The sequence below is a fragment of the Pseudopodoces humilis genome, chromosome 15 (genome assembly GCF_049639895.1).
Source record: "Pseudopodoces humilis isolate 2021_Gansu_Grassland_sample_001 chromosome 15, ASM4963989v1, whole genome shotgun sequence".
Lineage (NCBI taxonomy): Eukaryota > Metazoa > Chordata > Aves > Passeriformes > Paridae > Pseudopodoces > Pseudopodoces humilis.
In genome coordinates, this window is record NC_142214.1 from 18,224,562 (window position 1) to 18,244,859 (window position 20,298).

The following is a 20,298-nucleotide window of genomic DNA, read 5'->3' on the forward strand; positions in this document are numbered from 1 at the left end:
AATCGCACCAGGCTGGCTATGCTTTGCAAACCAGGAGATGTTGTTACCTCTTTAAAGGTGAAAACCTTAGAACTGTTGAACATTCTCTAAAAACCAGACATTTTAATCCCTATCTCTACTCTTACCTATTCTTGATGTAAGCAGTCATATTATGAAATTTAAAATATTCATCATGTGACTAATTATTTGCCTAAATCACAATTTTTTCTTTTCCTTCACAGATAACTGATATGGCAATCTCTGATTTTCAGTTCTCCAGATTTAAAATTTAAATACAAATTTATTTATTTATTTATAATCAGAGGGGTGGCTGAGTTTTGGTCCTGCAGACTTGCCTGTCACTGCTGTTCAGTAACAACACAGCAACACAAAAGAGAAGCACAGGTTCTCAGAGTGCCAAATATCTTGAATAACTCTGCATTATACAACTATAATTGAGATTATAAATGAGTTGATAATTTCTCAGTCATGACCTTCCAGTCATACAATTTTCCTAGGATGACCTTAAAACATTTTATAATTTTGTTTTGTGTATCTGTCTGAGTATTAAACTGTGCTCGTGTGTCATTTCACACTCCTCAGCTGAGGAGGGTCCTTGCTTTGGCAGAGCTGGGTGCTGATGTCTTTATGGATGGAAAATTTTGGGTTTCTATTATATCAGTAACTCTAGAAAATGTGATACTGGGATTTAGGGATCTAATCTCCTGGAAATCAATGGGTGAGACCCAGCTCTATTACTGCAAAGCTTTGAGAGACAGGCTGACACCAGGGGCATATGCAAGAGCTGTTTAATCGTTTGCTTGAAACTGGAAGTCTGAAGAACATTTTTAGCCTGGCTCTAGCATATGTATTTATACAATCCCCAGATTCTCTTTATATTTTATTTTTAAAGTAAGACTTTAAAAAGCCTGAAACTTCAAATGTCATTCTCTTGGAATAGGACATTATGGAATATTTATTCTTCCTGTTGTGCAATATTTATTGTCTTACAGCCTGCATCTACGGTCTCACAGCACAGAGAAAAGGAATCCTGATTAAATCTGACAATTTCAGTTTGCTATGAGAACATCATGGGCTATTTTGTGTTTCCCCAGAAGCTTGTTGGAATTTACCTTGGAAGTTTTGTAAGTGCTTCAGGTTTGTTCTTCTTTATATGTGACCTGTCTGTATATTACAGAAAATGTTCATCCTCATTTCCTTGGCAATGATCTTTGCCTTTCTTGTCTTCTGCATGAATTAATGTTTCACTGTACAATAACTGAGGATTAGATGATCAAAACAGCAGCCACTTTTCCACCCTCTGTGGGCCAAAATCATGTGAGGTCCATTTTCAGGATGCTACTACAAGGCAGAGCCGGTCTGTAGCCTCACTGTGCTGTGGAACAGGGAATTCCACAGAGCCTGAGGTCAGGCAGCTTTGCAGGAATCTTCTTAATGCTCCATGACACTCTGGATCCAAAAGCAGTAAATCCCAAGTTTCCCCCCTCCTGGGCATTACAAATGATGTCTTAATCTACCAGCACTAAGAAAATTCTTTTTCATCTCATTGTTTATAACACAGGTTTAAATTTATAACAGAAAAATACAAAAGCAATTCCCACAAGCTTTCAATTTAATTTTTTTAAACAAAATGAGCTGTCCTAAGTCTGTCTACAGCAGACACTATCAAGACAATTCCATCTTGAATACTTTCTGTTTTAAAAATGTTCTGCCCAGAATATATGTTTTAAAATTTTGATTAGTCTTTTTTAAGTGATAGACATCTGTTGTTGAATATGTTGGGATGAACAGGGAAAGTTTTTCCGACTAATTACAGTGTTAGCACTTATGTCACATTCCAGATTTTTTCCCAAACTTGGGAGGTAGGTGAATAAAGAGAGAGATCCTCCTTCTGCAGAGGGAAGGGCAGAGGTGGAATAACAAAGTAGACCCAGGTTTTGGAGTCTGCAGTTCACAGTTCCAAGCTCACATCACTACATACCAATACACCAGTAGACACCGGTTCATTCAGCCCTCCAGAAATCTAATCATTTTTGGATTTCCAGTGTCCAAGTTCACATAAACATTAATTACCACACACAAGAATGGCTATTTCAAGACAATTAAGAGATATGAAGAGAATTGGTGGAAGAGTGAATCAGGGGTCATGGTGTAGTTCAGTATACAGCCAAGCAGTGCTCAATCTGACAAATGAAAACAAAATACAAAGCTTGAGAGGAGCCAAACAAGATCTTAATAAATAATTGAGAGTTTCTGTGTTTCAGGGAGTTGGGTTTTCTTGGCGACAGCGGGGGCAGTCGTTTCTGAACAAACAAGATTGAAATTTGTGTCTCAGTGAAGCGGTGCTGGGAGATTGTTTGTCCTGCTGCACCGGGGCCGTTTCCGACGCTTGGTGCCAGCTGAACTTCCTCCATGTGCTGGAGGTGGACAGGAATGTGGTGCATTCACAAGATGTGCCTCAGCTGAGGTCGTTCTGTGCTCCAAAGGCATCTCAGGCAGGGATGAGTGTGGGAACTGCTGGGGGCATCTGCTTTGAGCTGATGAGGAGCTGACTTGTACCTGTGCTTTGGAGTCCAGGGGTGCTGAGCTCCTGCACCCAGCCACTGCCAGGGGGTTCCTGTGAGTGCAGCAGCTGAGAACAAACAAACCAACAAAAACCCAGGCCTGCAGGTGAGATTTATTTACTGCAGTTCATTCCTGTCCTGAGTCTGAGTGTGCTTTGGGGAATAAATGCATTTATACAAAAGGCCAACCCTGGGAAAGACCTCCATAAACAGCTGCCAGTTCATGCTTACAGAAGGGCTTTGCCACTGCAAGGCATTAACTGTTGTCAAGTGCAAAACAGAAACCTGAGGAGCAGGAAGCAGGCAGGGCTGTCTCTCTCCTCATTGTGTGTGATGGTGAGGAGCCCAGACTCTGGATTATCGTCCCTTTCCATTCCCTGTGGGATTTTCCTCCCTACCCACTGCAGCACAGGCACGGCTGGGGGTGAGCAGCCAGAGGGGCTCTAGAGCAGTGAGCCACGAGGGGAGCAGGGTTCACCCTCCTCTGCATTTGCTGCCTCAGCCAAATTCTCCTCTCGTTCCCTCTGTGGCCTTACACAAAGCACCCCCATCTTTCTGCACCTGTCCCTCTGTGCAGCTCCTCCTGTCCCTCAGCTGCCAGGGGAAGGGAAAACCAGCTACAAAATTAACACTTTTTCCTTTTCTACAGCTCTCTTGCACCATCCTTTTCTCCCCTTAGGCCTCAAGGGGATTGTTCCAGCCCTGACTGCCATCACCCCCTTAACTCCTGGCACCTGCTGCCTGCTCACATTAAAAGGTTTGTAGCTTGAAGATGGTGTTTGCTGTAATTAGGAGGGAGTGTGAAACACCTGGTGCCAATGAGCTTGATGGATGCCTAAACCTGATTGGTTGTGAGGAGAGGTTTAGATGTTGTCTCCTGCTCCTCAGCTCTGCTGGAAGGCAGCTGGGCTTTGCTGCCCAGAGGGTGTGGACGTGACCTGAGGTGTGTGAGTACAACCCCCACTGAGGGCTGGGAGGAAAAGCAAAGTTAGAGGTGGTCTGGTACTGCTGCTGACTTCAGTTGGATCTGATACACTGGGTAGAGTTAATGCTTGGAGTTATGGATCAGAGCCGTGACGAGAACCTTAATTTGTGAAAGAGAGACCACTCTGGATCTGGGATAATTTGGGATTTCTAGGGAGGAGCTTGCCAGCTGAACAAAGCAGTCTTGGTTCCTGTTAGTATAGCTCAGCCTTCCTAGGAAGGCACTTCAATGTGTGTTTAGTTAAGGAGAAAATGGGCAGAAGAAGTGGAAAATAACAGTATATCTCAGAGAAAATTCCAGTGGGCAAGAGCTATTAGTTGGCTTCAGATAGAAAGGCTGGGCTGTTTGAAGTGATCTGCTTTTTGGAGGTGAGGGAGAGGGGTACAAGTGTACACTTTCAGGGTGTGAGCAATTAAAGGGCAGCACAGCTGCTAAAAAATTGAAGTTGATGTATTTGCCTCTCTAAATGCAGCATGTTTGCCAGAACTCTGTAGTTGGATTAAACCCAAAGCATATGTTCTCTGACTTCAGAATTATCCCACACTGGGATGCATCCATCACTCCTGCTCTCTCCTCAGCAGAACAGCTGAAGTTCTGGAAATGAACAGAGTTGCCCATTTGAAGTCCAGCAATCCTTGCACCACTTCCAGTTCAGTGCTTATCTTCTTTGTCCACTTCTTTCCCCATACTGGTGCTTGCTACTTTCTTTTGCTTTCTAATTTCTTGATTTTTAATATCTCTTCCTTAGTTTTTTGCCCCACTTTTAGAGATATGGCTCTATCCTTTGTTCAATGATATTCCAAATAAAGTAAGTTTATGTTCTTGGTTTTGCTTCCTTTACATTTTGGAGAGGCTCCTCAGAAGTACCCCAAAATAACCCAAACTTTCATGTTTTCACATGAAAAAAAAATCAACTGCAATAGGCTTCTGGTTTATTCCTGTTTATTGTTATCAATATTTCTTTGGTGTTTCCTTGCTATTTTCAGTCTTGTTTAGATTGTAAATAAATTGGGTCAGGATCTTGTCTTTTTATTATTATTATTGAAAAGTAGTACAATTAAATTTTGGCTTGTCCTTAAGGCTCACAGTGAATCCTAAACTGCTGATAACAAAATAATTCAGCAGAGTGAAATTGGTCTTTCTGTGTAAGGTATTTTCTAGAGTCATTGTGAATCCATAAAAAAGATTAATATTTTCCAGTGAAACACACTCATGATGACCTCGAGCTGCCTACTTATCTTTGTAAGTGACATGAAATCCAGCACGGCTGGAAATCCAAATCCTGTCATTTTGACGTTGTGTGTGTTCTGCTGATTACCTGCCCAATGAAATAAAGAGGCAAGATGAACTTTTTGTCATCCTGAAACCACATCTGTTCATGAAACCTCTTTCTGGGAAAGTGGGTTGGAAACATTTAGGTGAAGGTTTTTATTTCAGTATAGATTTGCTGTTTTGTAAAAACATAAGAATGTTATTGATAGAATAAAAGACTCCAGACTTTCCTCTTGCAAGCTGTGGTAGTTGCACTAAGTCAATTAAAGAGAATAAGCTCTTTACATTGCAGTGGTTTTGCCATTTTTGTCTGAGTCAATTTTGATATATTAAAATTGAGACTCTTTTTTTTTAAAAATAAGAATTTAATTCTGCTACTTAGTAGAACTGTAGCTGATGAATTCTACTGGACAGAGCTGTAAAAACTAGATTTGCTGCAGTTACAGGAATATATTGATGTCAATACAGAGCTTATTGTGCCAATGGCAAACTGCCAGGAGCATTGATTTTTTTCTTCTCTGTTCCTGCCTTGTTTTAATTTTCTCTGACTATTTTATCTCATCTGCACCTCTTTTCCAAATCTGCTCACCCAAAGCCCAGCAGACCTCTCTGCCCTTCTGGTTTTGGGTGAGGCCCCACTCACCCAAAAGAGGGTCCTGACTTCCAGGGTTGCCATTGTTTTAGCTGCCAGCTTCAGTTCAGGAGGTGAATTCTTTCTGTAGCCATCCTAGAGGAACGGAAGGATGTTACAGCATAACTGGGAGCTATTTCCATGTTCTGGCCATGAGCTAGTGGCTGCTAGGATAGGTCATGTGTGGCTTCAGTTGTATATGAAAATTGATTTTTGTGACCTTCCCTTTCATGGTATTGAGCACTTCTGACCCAGGGGAGGCTTCAGATCCAAGAAAGGAAGAAGATGCATAATTAAGAATTAGTTGATAATAAATTTAGATTAGAGGACAAGAATAATAAAAACTATTAAGGGGTTAACAAGTCCAAGGCACCATTTAGGATGCTGAGTTCCCTGGTGACTGATTGCCAGGTACAGGGTGTGAGCCCCTGGGATCTGCCCAGGGGAGGAGCAGAGGAACCAGAGGGCAGCAAAAATCTGGGAGAAACAGTCATGAGCATGGCCCAGAAAGATAAATGGCAGTAGGACTCCACAAGATGCAGAGAAGAAAGCAAACTGGAAATTGCACATGATTAATCTCCTTTCTGTTTTCTCGTTGTGTTGTGGAGACTTGAGTTTATAATCTGAGTTTTGCCAAAGGAATATCTGGTTTGTATTATCGGTCTTGTCTCCATATGGAAACAAGTCAGATCAAATGTCAAGATTTCTTATTCTTTTAAGTGCCATTGTGTTTTACTGCATCTTTTGATATCTCTCATAACAATTTTCTTTTTATTCATCATAAGTGATTAATTCACTAGGCAGTCGGCCTCCCTTGAGTATTGCAGGGCTCTAAATTGCTTATTTTGCCAGAAAGTGTTTGTTACTGGATCAGAAAAGCTTGACTGACTACTAAGGAGGGAATTCTTCCTAATAAATATTTCTTCTGGGTAGAGCATGCCTCTGCATTGGAAAAAAGAGACTATTTCTGAGAAGTATTCAGTGTTGTTTTACTTACTGTACAAGTTGGAATTGTAAGAGGCACTTTGCCATTCTTGCCTTGTGAAGATGCTCTGAAAGAAAGAAAAAAAAATTCATCTAAAGAATATGATTTTTGATTTGGGAAGGAGATTTTATAATGCACAATATTACAAAAAAAACCCCTCAGATCTATGATTCACACCTTAATGCAGATACGATATTAATATTAGACTGATGCACTGGTGCATTTTTCTGGACTCTAATTTCTGAAACTGCTCAGGGAGAGGGAAAGTCTTTCTGATTTTTGTCGATATAATTATATAGCTCTCAAAGGATTTGCTTTTATTTTCACCAGTCAGGAGAGAAGTAGTAGACTCATCGTATGAAAACAATAAATTCCACTTCCTGCCTTGAGATCTCTGAGTCAGAGAGATGAAGGAAGATAAAGGAAAAAAGCACTCAGACAAAAGGGGTGAAAGTCATGTTTGGTCTTTTTGGAGAAAAATGAGAGTGGAGTTGCTCTGACTGGGCTGTAATCAGAGTTGTTTCAGTGGGGAGGGGTGGCAGGAGGTGGGACATTCCCTCTGCCAGATTTTGATTTAAACCTGAGCACAATGCTCATGCACCTGTTGAGAGCTGAAAGCTTTTCTAGAGATTGTGGTGCTAATTGTTGCTCGAAGCTGGGGGATTATGTGTAACCTGAGCACCCAGCACTGCACTTCTCAGGGCAGCCCTGACAAGCACCGAGGGGGAAAGCTCCTCTGTTTTCTACTTTTAATGCCACAAAATAGGGATTTGTAAAGTTTGTCTTTAATCTCACCTTGCACTGATGTCCTCTGCAGAAAAAGAGCTACAATCTGCAAGTAAAGCCACTGTAAATGAAAGTATTTTAACTTCAAAAGAATATTATATCACATACATGGCTGAATGAAATCTCTCATTCTCTGTGCAATAGGACAATGTGTTGGGGTTTTCCCCTCCTCTTCTGCATTTTAAAAATACCTTTTATTGTATAAACACAATTAATCTTAATGTATCCTCTGATGCCCAGAATTGCTGAGCTAATAGAACAAACAAGAATTAATTTTATTCCTTTTTAAGTCTTCATTCACTTCACTGAGCCATCCTCAGATCAGTGCATTTGAATATGAGGAGAATTCATGCAGTTTGTTCTTGTCCCAGTGAAGCAAAATGACTTGGATGGCATCAGCCTTTTCTCAGTTGTCTGAGGCCAGGCAGTAGAAAGCAACCCTGGAGGAATTGTGTGCCATGCAGAAGGAAGAGCTGTGAATCATGAAATTATGCTTAAAACCTTGTTCTCCTTCACTTATAATCCAAAATAACTCTGGAAGCTTCTTAATGTTTACATTAAAATGCAGTTATGGATGAAAGTTCAGCACAGATTTGGGGTTCTTAATTTATTATGGCCTGGACTCTAATGAAAAATAAATAAGTAATTTATTGTAATGTTTCTTACATAAGCAGTGCAACCTGCCCTTGGAGAACATTATGAGTTACTTTACAAGCAGATCAAACCAGCTGCATTCATCGTCTGCCCTGCTTTTTTTCCTAAAGTTATCAATCTGTACTTAAAAAATCATTGTGGAAACACAAAGACCCAAAGAATGTTTCCTCCACAGGTGTGCCTTTGAAAGATACTGTGTAGCTATAGAACATATAAATGTTCATGTGAAGTAGGACAATTTTGGTGATAAAATTTTGAAGACATTCTAGTACTGGGTTATTACATGAGAAAATTGTGTTGAATTCTTGTCTTCCCCCTTGATAACATCGGATTCTTGTCTGAAAGCTGCTTCATTTTCTGTACCAAAGTGCTTTGTATTTAGGACTAGCTCAGCTTTTGTCAAAAAAGGCATCTGAATTTCAGTAGTATTTTTATTTATTTGTTTAATAACAAGAGCTACAAAAGATGAGCACAGACCATTCCTTTGCACCAAGGCAATGCCATTGGGTTGCAGAGACAGCTTTTAGTTTACACACCTACCTTGAACATGCTGCAGTTTATCTCCTTTTTTTTCAAAAGGGAAATGATCCAAATATTTACAGCAGAAGCTAAAATGGAATTGTCTTATTTAGGTTCAAACCCAGCAATGAAGACACAATTTCTGCAGTGAGGAGCTGGGTGTTGACTTGGTAACACTGGCAGAGAAATGATTAACACCTGAGACTGATGAACAGTGGATGAAAGCTCCTGTGTGCTTCAGCTGTGGCTTCCATCAAGGTAAAATATAAAACCTTCATCAGAACTGCAAAATCAAAGAGTTTATCTTGAATATTTCAGTGAAAGAACCATTATTTCTGCAAGTTCATCATTTTTGTTGTTTATTTACACTATTTGAAGGAGTGGAATGCATCACTTGCACTTGTCATCTTTAAAAAGCTTTCTTGAAAATGTAAAAATAGTCTGGTTTGCCTGATTCATCTTATTATTGTTTAGTATTTCCAGTGGATTATCTACAGCTCACTAAGCAGGCAGACATAGTTTCATAAGGAGTATTCTTCAGTGCAATAGGGATAAAAATCTAAAGCAAAAAATGTCATTTCAGTATGGTAATTGCAGCAACTTTGTATTATTTTAGCTCAGCGTGGTTGCAAATACAAATATGCTAAAAAAGAACCAGGAGAAATGGTACATTTAAGCACAACATTTTTAAAAGGCATAGTCACTTACTTGTGTTAGAATCTACTCATCTATAGGCCTGGAAGTACTTAGAACGCTCAGGTTTTTGAACAACTGACTGATTTAAAAAAATAAAAAGAGTGGTGAAAAGAAATCTTTTCGTTGAAGAAATGTGAAAGTAACGTTTTTGGCAGGCTGCTTTGGGTGATGTCATTCTCTAGAATGTGCTAAAGTCTGGTATTTTACAACAAGAAGTGATTTCTCAAGGCAGGCAGAGCCTATGGACACTTAGTGCTGCTCTCAACTTCAGCCAGCCAAGACCTGTGCATCTTTACACCCTGTTTGATGCAATAAACCATGCACACCCCCAAACATGGCACTCAGGCTTTATTAAAATAATGTGTAAACACATTTAAATGTACCTTTACATGCTTGAAATCCATTTGTTGTGTGGGTTTTTCTCTTGGCTGAGGATCTGCTCAATGCCAGTGTTGGGTATTCATTGCCTTCTGTATTAATTCAGTGTTAAAGTGATTGGATTCTGTGTAAATTATCCAAGAGGGAGCAAAAATCCAGTCATCTTTGGAGGCTTAAAGGATTGTTCCATTAAGGGCCAATAAATGTAGATCACTTGTGTGAAAATACAGTGAATATTTGTATTTGTTGCATTTTAAATCACTGCTTTTCTTCCATCAGTTTGAAACACTGGGCCCAATAGTGTGGAATATTAAATATTTTATTTAAGTATTTTATTTTAAAAACTGTAAAGGATACAGCTGATAGTAGTGAATCCTCAGGGCCTGATTCTGCAGAAATTTTGTGGATTGGTAATGGAATAAGGTGTCTCTTGATTGGCCTTGTGGTTATTGCATCTGAGAGGAAAACTGCTGCATACTTTTCCTTCTGAGATTTACTTCTAGTGACAAATACCATGGCAACAGTCTGAGTAAAATTTTTGTTACTAGACATATATTGAAATAATGTTCTATCAGACATCAGTGTCTCATGAGCAGGTTTATTCCTTATTTCTGTTTGCTAGCATGAAAATATTGATTTGGTACTTTGATTTGAGGACTTTCTATTAAGTCTATATCTATTAAGGAAAATCTGTTTTCTCACTTCTTCCCCAAATACCAATCAATGTGAAACCACTGCATAAAGGTCTGGGGAAAAAAAAAAAATCCCATCAAAGCCTCTAAAGCTTTATCAAGTCTTACTGACATTAAAAAAATGCATATATTTGATCTAATCTCAGTGGACACCTTTTACTTTAAGACTACCATTTTATAATGTTGAATATTCTTAACATTAGTGTATTTAAAAACCAATATTTTTGAAGATTTATGCTTGTAGACAGATTATAGCAACTCTTCAGCTGTGGAATCCCAAAAGAATAGCACTTGTTATCGACACACCTGCATGATGGTGGAGGGTGCATCAGGAGCTTGGATTTTGTCCCAAAGATCTCAGGTAGGTTACAGCAGAGGAAGGGTGTGGCAGCATTTGAAAAATGGAGTTAAGACAAAAATTCCAACATTTCTTCTTCTCATTCCCCACATGAGCCCTGGATGAAGAATGTTTAAAGCTGTCTGAGAACTAATGTTTGAAAATGTCTACCCACGTAAACGATTTTTTTTCAGGGTTCACATAATGAAACGCAAAATTTTATCTGATTCTGTTTCAAAGGAATTACCAATATTTTTCATTGGTACCATGAGCCATTTAACACTCAATAGACTCGTCAGGTGCTGAAGGTCTAATTTAATTTAAAAAAAAGTCACTATCAGCAGGCTCAGTTTCCACTATCTCTGTAGGACTCCTTGTCTGTCATAACCAAAGCAGAAATTTGGAGCTTTGTGCTTGGTGTTGACCAAATAATTATATTTAAAAGCAGGTAATTTTAGCAAGTCTTCATTAACAAAATGCAAAAGCATTTTTGTTATGACTACTAGACCTTCCTAATAAAAAGAAATAATCGATGTATGTTTGAAATATAATAGGCTTAGTATCCAATTGCAAAATGTAAATAAGTGTAATGGAGATTTCTGTAATTAGTCAATATTTTTATCATTTGTATGGTCTGGGACATGTCCAGCTGTGTTTAGATGTTTAAATGTGTCATTGGAACCTGCTCTGCCTCTGCAAATTCTCTTGGGAGCAGCTGCTGCCTGGGCTGGCCTTGCTGGGGTACAGGAGGATTCTCCCCTTTGTTTTGAGCTGAGATTTTATTAGGTTGCCGTGTAAATCAGAGGGATGGATGCCTGCTGAGTCCACTCTGAAGTTGAGATTTTTGGTTATTGCTGCACTGAACTTGGATTTTGGTGTTTTAAAGCTTTGGGAGCTCAACTGTATTGAGTTATTTGTGAGCAAGCAGGAGTTGGGAGAGATTCAGCCCCATTTGCTGACAAATCCAACAGACACACCTACATTCAGGAGTGTCCTACAACAGCCTCATGCATGTGTAGGTCACACTGAAAATGAGGGAGGAGAGACAATTTCATCTAGGGGAAAACTGCTTTATCATATTGTATAACCCATGTCCTCCATTTCCATTGTAGGGCTAATTTCCTCAGGATTTGGACTTTCTGGGAGTCTTGTTTTAATTTTACAATGTAAAGAATTACAGGGGCAGAGACCGTGTCTTATTTATTGCTTTTATGAGTCATTTAGTTCATTTTTGGATGCTTGACAGATAATAATGTGTTTGATTGCATCATGTGGTACACCAGGTCTGGAGGAAAACAGACTTTCAACTCTGTAATGAAGTCTTAAGTTTGATTTAATGTTTACTCATTCAACAGCAGATGCAGGCCAGAATTCAGCTCATTTAAATTCTATGGGCTGGCTCAGCCAAAGGCAATATAAAATCAAGTATCATCAGTGTACATCTAATAGTTCACACTGTGTAACGCTGTCTAGATTTTCATCATTAATGTTCTTGGACTAAACATGGAGCATTGGATAGAAGAAAACTTGGATGGATTTCAGCTGGAAAATATTCCCAGTATCTAAGTATTCTATAGAATAACATGTTAATGGTTGTCACTTTGCAGTAGTCCATATTCACTCCATATTTCCCAATTGTTGAGCCCTACTCTAATTAACCTCTCAATAAAACACAACAAAACCTTTCTCCCCTTTTTTTTTTCTCCCACCCCACTTGTGTGGGCTTTGGAAAGCCAGAGTTGTGGAAATATCAACAAATTAATTCTTAACAGAATAATTGAGCTGACAGCTAAAGAGATGCTCACTTTCTTAAGCACTTAAAAAATTAATTCTTTTGTTAGAATTTTGTTCTCCATTATTGGTTTTTCCATTGAGTGAAGCTGAGTGTGCTGCAGAGGGCTGGGATGCTTTTGGCCAGGCCTGGGGATGTGGTGTTCAGCCTGAGCAGCTGAGGGAGGAGCTCTGGATTCCTTTTCCTCCTGAGGGATGTGGCAGTGGTCAGTTTGAGGACAGACCTCGTTCTAGGGCATGTACTCAGCCAAGGAAATTTGATCAAGTTGTGTCATGGGAGCAAAGATCCCAACCTGCTGTGGCTGGGGAGTGCCAGAAAGGCAGGGCAGCCCTGCCTGTGGTTAAACTCTTGTGTCAAATGGGTGAATTGACAGAGTGTTGGTGTTGGGGCTGCCACAGCTCATTCAGTCCCAGGGGTGCCTTGGGATCTGAGCTTCCAATCTCCCTGAGAAACCTCAGGGAGCTCAGCCATAGCAAAGGGTTAACGAAGAAAAGAAGACTTAAATGTGGTGGAACATTAATTGGTCCTTCCAGGTAATGAAGAGAGTTCCAAAGGGGAGAGGCCTAAGTGGTCAAGTCCAAATAATGCAAAACTGACTTAATATATTTGATTCAGACTTATAACACATCTCAATTGAATGGCTGGACAAAATCACACAAGCTAATTTGGACTTCCAGAGCAAGATCAGGGAAGGGAGACCAAAGCTGCTCCTAGGAGACCATAGAATTCATTAGTGAATCCTAATCATTTACTGGAGAAATTAAAAGAAATTGTCTTTAATGAGGAGAATGAAAGTTGGAAACTATTTTTGTGCATTTTTGTGTTTTAACAACTGATCCTAAACTAGCTTATGACACATGAGAAGATAAATTCCAAATCTGAGTTGTCTAATTGGCATTAGATATAGGCACTAACTGGAGAATTATGCCCATCCAAAGCTGGAGGTTTTTTCAAAAATGGATTTCTAGAATTTAAAAAAAAAATAAAAAAAAAAAAATCTTTGTAGCCATATGAATGAATGAATGAGCTGGTATTTTATTATGACTAATATCTTTACTGAAATTCCAGATGCATTCAGGCATTAAAGACTAATAATGTGACTTAGATCAAGGGGTGATTTGTAGATGATTTGTTTTTTTGGGTTGCATTTTTTGTCGATAAGTTGCTGTGTTTTGAAGGACATAAGGCCTAATGTCAGCATAACCTGCTTCTGAGAAGATAAAGGGAATATCTGACACTTATTTTGAAATCTGTAATCACAGCTGGGGAAGTTCAAATATTTTCCATTCTAACTGCAATAACTCAAATTTCTAAATTTCAGCTTGGTTCTTGGATCAATAGTATGTAATAACATTCTGGCTGAGTTATCAGACAGTTTCTTCCAGAGCCTTTGTATTTAGATTTATTAGACACAATCCCAAGCTTACAGAAGGAATTCTTCATTCTTTTAAGTGCTACTGCTTTTATCCAAAATGTTACATATATGAGGTAAAACAGTTTATTGGGTACTCTAGGAAGATTCAGATAATTCTCTTGCTCATTATAATTCTTTATATTGTATGTCAAAATTCCCTAGGGACTTCTGGGGACTCATCCATGCCTCTGTGTGCACACAACCTGCTCTTGACTTTACCTTTTGAACTCTGTATGTGTTTGTTGCTGTTAAAAGAGCAAATCCTATGCACCAGAGGTCCTCATGAGCTGCCAGATCATGTTCCCCCATGTAAAGATGTTTTTAAAGGAATAATGTGAGTTGAAGCACTGTCAGACCAGAGCTTCCAAAAATGTCTGTAGTAACCACTAAAATGTTGACTCAAGGGCTGGGTTGTTTCTCTAAGCATTTTGAACAGGTAGTTTCTAAGGAACAAACCCAGAAAGAGCAGGCAAAATTGTTTTCCCTGAAGCCTGTGATAATATGTACGATGTTTTAAGCAGGACTGGTATTTGCTTCTTGCTTAATGGCTGTATCTTGATTTGTAGCTCTTGCCAGGGCTTGGTCTCATGCACTCTGACCACATCTGCTCAAAGCCAGAGGACTTGCTGGCAAAGGAGCAGGAATTCTTTCAACAGCTCTTTGAGTAAGGATCAGCTACTTTTAATTTACCATGGGATGAACACATTTACATGATGTTCCCACAGCACAGGTAATACACCCTAAAGGTTCAGAAAGTTTACCCTGTGCTGATTTGTTCATGTATCTCTGTTTTAGTTTTCTGGTAGCTGCTTTATTGTGTGAATCAGCTGTAATTACCATGAACAACACGTTTGTCATGTAAAGGAGACAAAACCTATTTCAAAGACATTTTTAAATTTCATTAGATTAAATATCATTATGGTGAAACCATTCTGTAACTTCCTCTGAAAGCTTAGCAAACAGCATTTATAATTAAACACGTTGTGCTTTCCCTGTATTCCTTTTGTATTACACAAATGGTTGGAGCAGAAAATGGTCATGAAAGCCAGGAGTTCCTAATAACTGGTGTGATAGAAAAGCAAATTGGTAGCTCAGTACCTTTTAAAACAGCTGTAAAGTTTTTACTTGGTAGCAGAAGTCAATTGATTTTTTCCTTTCTTCCTTACTTTGCTTTTGGGCTGTAGTCTGAGGATATTTTTTTTTTTTTCTGCCACAGCTGCCTGCGAAAGCGCCAGGTTTGGCAGCTCCCACCTGTGTAAGCACTTGAGGTAGAGTGGTGTGAATTAGCCAAAAACTCAAACTGTTATGCACCGAGGTGGCTGAGGAGGGAGCTGCTACCAGGAAGGGTTTCCTGCCGTGTCAACTAAAAACATTTTTATAAATATGGAACTCTGGTTTTTGACTTTGGCTGTGTTGTGTATATTCAGGGCTCTTTATGTGAGATTTTTGTTTCACTGTCCAATTAGGAAATCAGCTGGACTCCCCTGGCCTTTGCCCTTGGAAGCTTTGTTGCTTTTACATATTCATGTATTGCACCAACATCAGTAACAGCTGGGAACATGAAACACAAAACTAAACTTTCGAGAAGGGGATTGAGCATTTTTATCATTACAATTTTTATTTTAAAAAAAATTTAAAAAAATCTCTTGACTTTAGCCTTGTAAAAGTGTTCCCATGCTCATTTAAATTGGGCCACTGGAAATCACCTTCCACTGCCCAGCCTGCTCAATCCGCAGAGAGCATACTTTGATTTCCATCTTTTCTATGAGCAATGGGAACAGCATGAGCCTGTTGCAAATGCATACCTTAAACATCTCGATTCTGTGGCCGGTTTCAGGTTGTATTTATTATTTATTCCTTGGGGTTTGTTGCTGCAGAAATAAACTGCTCTCTTTCTGCTCTGCAGCCCTGGGTATCCACCTTGGGCTTTTCCCTTCCTGAGAAGGGATTTTTTAGAGGCACTGAGACCACAAGATCTAAAAACCAGTGAAGTCCACCCCATTAGCAAGGACTAAAGGAAGGGAAATTTCAGGTTCTTTATTGTTGTGTTTGCAGCCAGCTCTGGTGATGGAGGTACAGACCAAAACCAGGTGAGCGAGGACCCAAATCACAGTTGGAGTGGTCACCGTGTTTATCCAGAAACTGAAATCTTAAAATGGAATCTTAACTAGAAGATCTTAAATCTTAAAGAGAAGCTTTTCTCAAAGTACAGCTCAGACAAAGAACGTTGAGGAGTGTTTATGAAATGTGGTCTTTGGGCAAGCGGCGAAATCCACGGAATGAGGAATTTTGAATCTGGATTTGCCTGTGCATTTTTTTCACGTTTGTAGCTGTGTGGATGAACTCCTTTGTGCCAAGTCAAAGTCCCCCTCTGGAAAGGAAAGGTTTTCTTGGTTCTTGCCCCTCTGGAGGACACGGGGAGGGGTGGAGCTGAATCAGGTGGTTGCTACTAGAAGTGGTTGTTACTATATTTGAGCACCACCTTGGCCTCGGACTGAGAATTGCTCTTGGGGAGAAGGGTTGCTTTGGCAAAAGGGGAAAAGTGTTTCCTGGGATTGACAGCAATCCCTGCTGCTCCTGTTATCTGGTGTTTGTGTTGTTGCTGACAAGTGATGGTCCTGCTTCGGTTAATGCCAGTCAGTCCCATTTAATGCTGGGATGCGGAGAAGCCACGTGATTTATGGGCCACAATTGTCAAAGAGAACAATTCATTAAGCTCCTAAATCTGTTGACTCCTCCTTATTTCCTTTTAACTCAGTCTAGTGTGTTCCCTTATTGCCATCTTAAAGATATTGTAGCTGCCCAAATCTGTTCATATTTCTGTAATCCATCTGTGTTACTGAACACCTTGTTTTTCACTGCCAGCTTTGGCTGAGAGTTTCATGATTCAACAGAGAAATTCTACTTACAAAAAACCTGTCTCAATTATAAAAGGCTTTAGAGGGATAGGGCATAGTTCAGGAGTCCTTCCTTTAGATTCTAACTGTTGAATCTGGGATCCAGTGTGAATACATGATGTTTTGGATCTAGGAGTTGGATGTGTTTTTTTCCTTATTGACCTGTGGCTGATTATCCTTGGTTTATGTGGCTGGAGTTTGTGCAGTGAACTATCATGGGTAACTGAATATTTTGTGTTAATAAATTGAAGCATGTTTCCAGGTTGGGTCATTAGCCAGTTGAGCTGGGACAGTCACTTGAGGGGGAGCAGCTTCTGTCTTTACAGTGGTTTGAACAGTTGAGTTCAGAAGTTACAAACCCAGTCTAGCAGTCTGCACAGTTATTATGGGCCAAAAAGAAAGTATTTACAAAGAAAAAGAACTCAAAACAACCAAAAATAACCACACCACATCTAGTTATTGTAAACAAACTCTGTGCAAATTTATATCCCATGCAGTATCACTGCCTTTACCACAGATGCACAGTGTGAATCAGTGACTGCAGTGATTCATTCTGCAGTTCTTTCCTTTCCTTGCTTTATTTTTTTTAGCATAAATGTGACACTTGCAGAAATCAAGGAGAAAAAACCATTTGGCTTTGGCAATAGCATAGTGTGGGTAGAGAGTATAAAATTCCAAACACAGCTGTGCCAATGTGCTTCAGTCCTAACTTACAACATTTCCTGCTCTTCCAGAGCTGGGGCTGTCTCAGGGATTGCCAATCATGACACTTTTTATGGTGGTTTTGTGCTGTGCACCAGTGGGGACCAGAATGAAACCAGCAGACTAATTTTAGTTCATGATCTGAGGTTTTGAATCCAGGTCTGCAGAAGTGAAAGATTAGTGTGTATTAGCTCACTGAAAATTTGAGCCCACTCTCCAGCTGGACTGCCTTGACCACCTGCTAACTTGTTGATATGGTGAGAGATTGGGCACTTTGGATCCAATTCTGACCTCATGTGCCCTGGTGCAACTTCCACGGGTTTGTAAAATCAGTTTCAATTGTTTGATTTAAAATTTAGTTAGGCCTAAACCTCTCTGCTCTTTATTATTTTAAATAAAACCATAGCACATTTGCTTTTTGCTTGTCTAACCTTTTCCCTTTTCCTTCCAATTTTTCAGTTTCCTAAGCCATCCTTTTTCTACTCGTCTTGCTTTTCATAATGCCACCAAAAAATAGCTTTGTGTTTGTCTGCTGCAACCCTTTCTTCCTTCAGTGGTATGGAATGTACCTAAAATGGGTTTGTTGTCTTGGTATTGCCTTTTCTCTGCCATTATAAAGTTTCATGGCAATAATTCAGAGACTGGATAGAGCATCCTGTTTTGTCATTGCTTCAGAAAAGGAGAGCATTGGATGTATGGGATGGTCTGCAGGTGGATCATGGCATCTTATTCAGAACTAACTACAGTATTTCACATTCTTCAGCGCTTTCTCTGAGTCCTGGAGGGATTTTTCCTGTTTCCAGTTGCATGTGAGGACTTTTGAGCAAGTTGTTACCTCCTGGATAAGTCACTGACCTGGAATGGCTTCATTTCCTAGCTCTGACACAGATTTCCTCTGTGGTTTTGACCATATCGTTCAATTGCTTGAAGGCTGGATTTCCTTATCAGTGTGCTGTCTCGAGATAACAGAGCCTCCTTGCATCCCAGCAGCTCTGGAAATAGGTGCACGCCAATTTGTTTGGCAGAACACACGAAGACCTTGTTGTTTCAAGGAAGCTAAATCTTTGCATGCCTTCAATTCTGTTGACTTGTCCAGTGTTTACAGAGGCAATCAGATTTTCAGAAATTAATCATAATTTTTTCTTGACTGGTTAGTGGCACCAAGTAAAGAAACACGTCAGCATAGTACTTTCCCTATTTTATTTAGTATTTTCCCTGTAATTTAAAGGCTGTTTTTAAGTTGCTTGAAGTGAATGAAACTGCTTGTTCATTTCCAATTTAAAAAAAAAATTAGAGTAACTTATGTTTGCCCATGTAGAACAGAAGAATGCTTTAATTTTTTTATTTATAATGAGGCCACTACTATGTTAGACTGTATTTTCTAAGACACATTCCCACATCAAGAATTAAAAATCTCTATTTTTGACCCGACTAAAATTCAGGTGCCTGTATTTGGGAAAGAGGGTGAGCAGAGGGCTGGAGAAGCTCTGAGGAGCTGAAGGCTCGGGTGCCATCTAGTGCTGCAGGACCCAGGGATGGCTGCAGCCTCTGCTGCTCCTGTCACACCTCTGCTCCAGGGCAGGCTCGGAAGATGAATGAGCTGACTGGAAATGCACCATGAACCCATTTCCCCCTGAACTTTACATGATTTGAATGAATTGCTGAGAAACTCTGGGCTGGAGTTGCAAGAGAAGTATGTAATATATATATATATGTGTGTGTGTGTGTGTATACATGCACAAGACATCACAACAGGTTGAACTTAAAGGATCTGATTCTTTACCTCATAATGTTGTTTGAAAATGGAGAGATTGAGATACATTTACTGATGAGAGAGCAGTGTGAGAAAAAAAGAATAAACTCATCATGCTTCAATTAAAATAAGCATCTAGGAGTTTGGGAGCTAATCCAAACTTAGAGGAATCTCTTGAGGCTTCAGTATAATCTGGATTTCCAAGTTTTGCAACTTCTTTCACTGTTTTGGTTGTTTCATTCATGAGCTTCATGCAAGAACTCTACTGAACTGAGAAAATAAGGAAAGGAGCAGATTTAGTTTCTTTCTTTTAAACTTAGGGCACATTGCAGGTTGGTGGGAGTTTAGCAGCTCTTTAAATTTGTTCACACTCTCACTGTTTTTTGGTTTGGTTTTTTTTGAAGGGGCATGAATGGCTAAGTGTGATTTAAGGGTACAATATAAGAGCTGCATCATCACAGGTGTCAATTTTGATCTGCATCAGGATGTGATATCACCTTGATAAGAGATTTCAATGAACACAGAACTACTTAAAACTTACCTGACTGTAGGTGATGTTGGAAGTGGGAGTAAATGTGCATTTAAAGTAGAATCTTGTAAACAACTTTATAAATACAGGCACAACTTTTCTTTCTGGGTCATGAAGGTATTATTTTTGGAAGAAAGTTAAAATGGAAGAAATATCAGTAAGTACCTCTGACACCTCTTTAATGTATTTTTTTATCTCTTTTTAACTGAACTTTTAAAAATAGTAAAAAATCCATAGCTGCTTTTCCCACAGCTGTTCAATAAGTGGTCTCTGAAAGCTGGATGCAAAACTCCCCTCTGATCTGCTACTGCATTGCTCTGCATTTGCTTTTTGACCAGGCTGCTCACATGATAACTTTTCTCCTTACCCTTAAGGAAGCAGCTTCAAATAACAAAGCAACAGCCTTTCCTTAAGAAGAACTGGTCATCAGCCCAATTACAGAGGAGCCTCCCCTACCTCAGGCTGGTGAGCAGAAGGTTTTTCTGGCATGGAAGTTTTCCAGTCATGCGAAATAACCGTGATAGGATTTCTAAGGCTCTAATGGCTTTTGAAAAAAAAAAACCTGCACAATGTGAGCCATTACAGCTCTGGCTCAGGAACTGTGTCCCAAGTAGAGCCGTGTGGAAGAAAATGGCACCTGTTGCATTTTGACAAGTCTTAAAGCTTTTGCTTTAATCTCTTGTCCTCCAGTAGAAATTGTTACAGGATCTCC

The 20,298-nt window shown here is 39.6% G+C and overlaps 1 long non-coding RNA gene across 1 annotated transcript in view; it reads left to right on the forward strand.

Moving 5' to 3' along the window:
* Positions 1-1,033: 1,033 nt before the first annotated feature.
* LOC148183102 (uncharacterized) overlaps positions 1,034-20,298 on the forward strand; it is a 38,310-nt gene continuing 19,045 nt past the window's right edge. The window contains exons 1-4 of the long non-coding RNA XR_015773866.1: positions 1,034-1,124; positions 2,265-2,670; positions 3,214-3,321; positions 8,510-8,654. This is a non-coding gene — a long non-coding RNA (uncharacterized LOC148183102). The remainder of the gene's footprint in view (positions 1,125-2,264; positions 2,671-3,213; positions 3,322-8,509; positions 8,655-20,298) is intronic.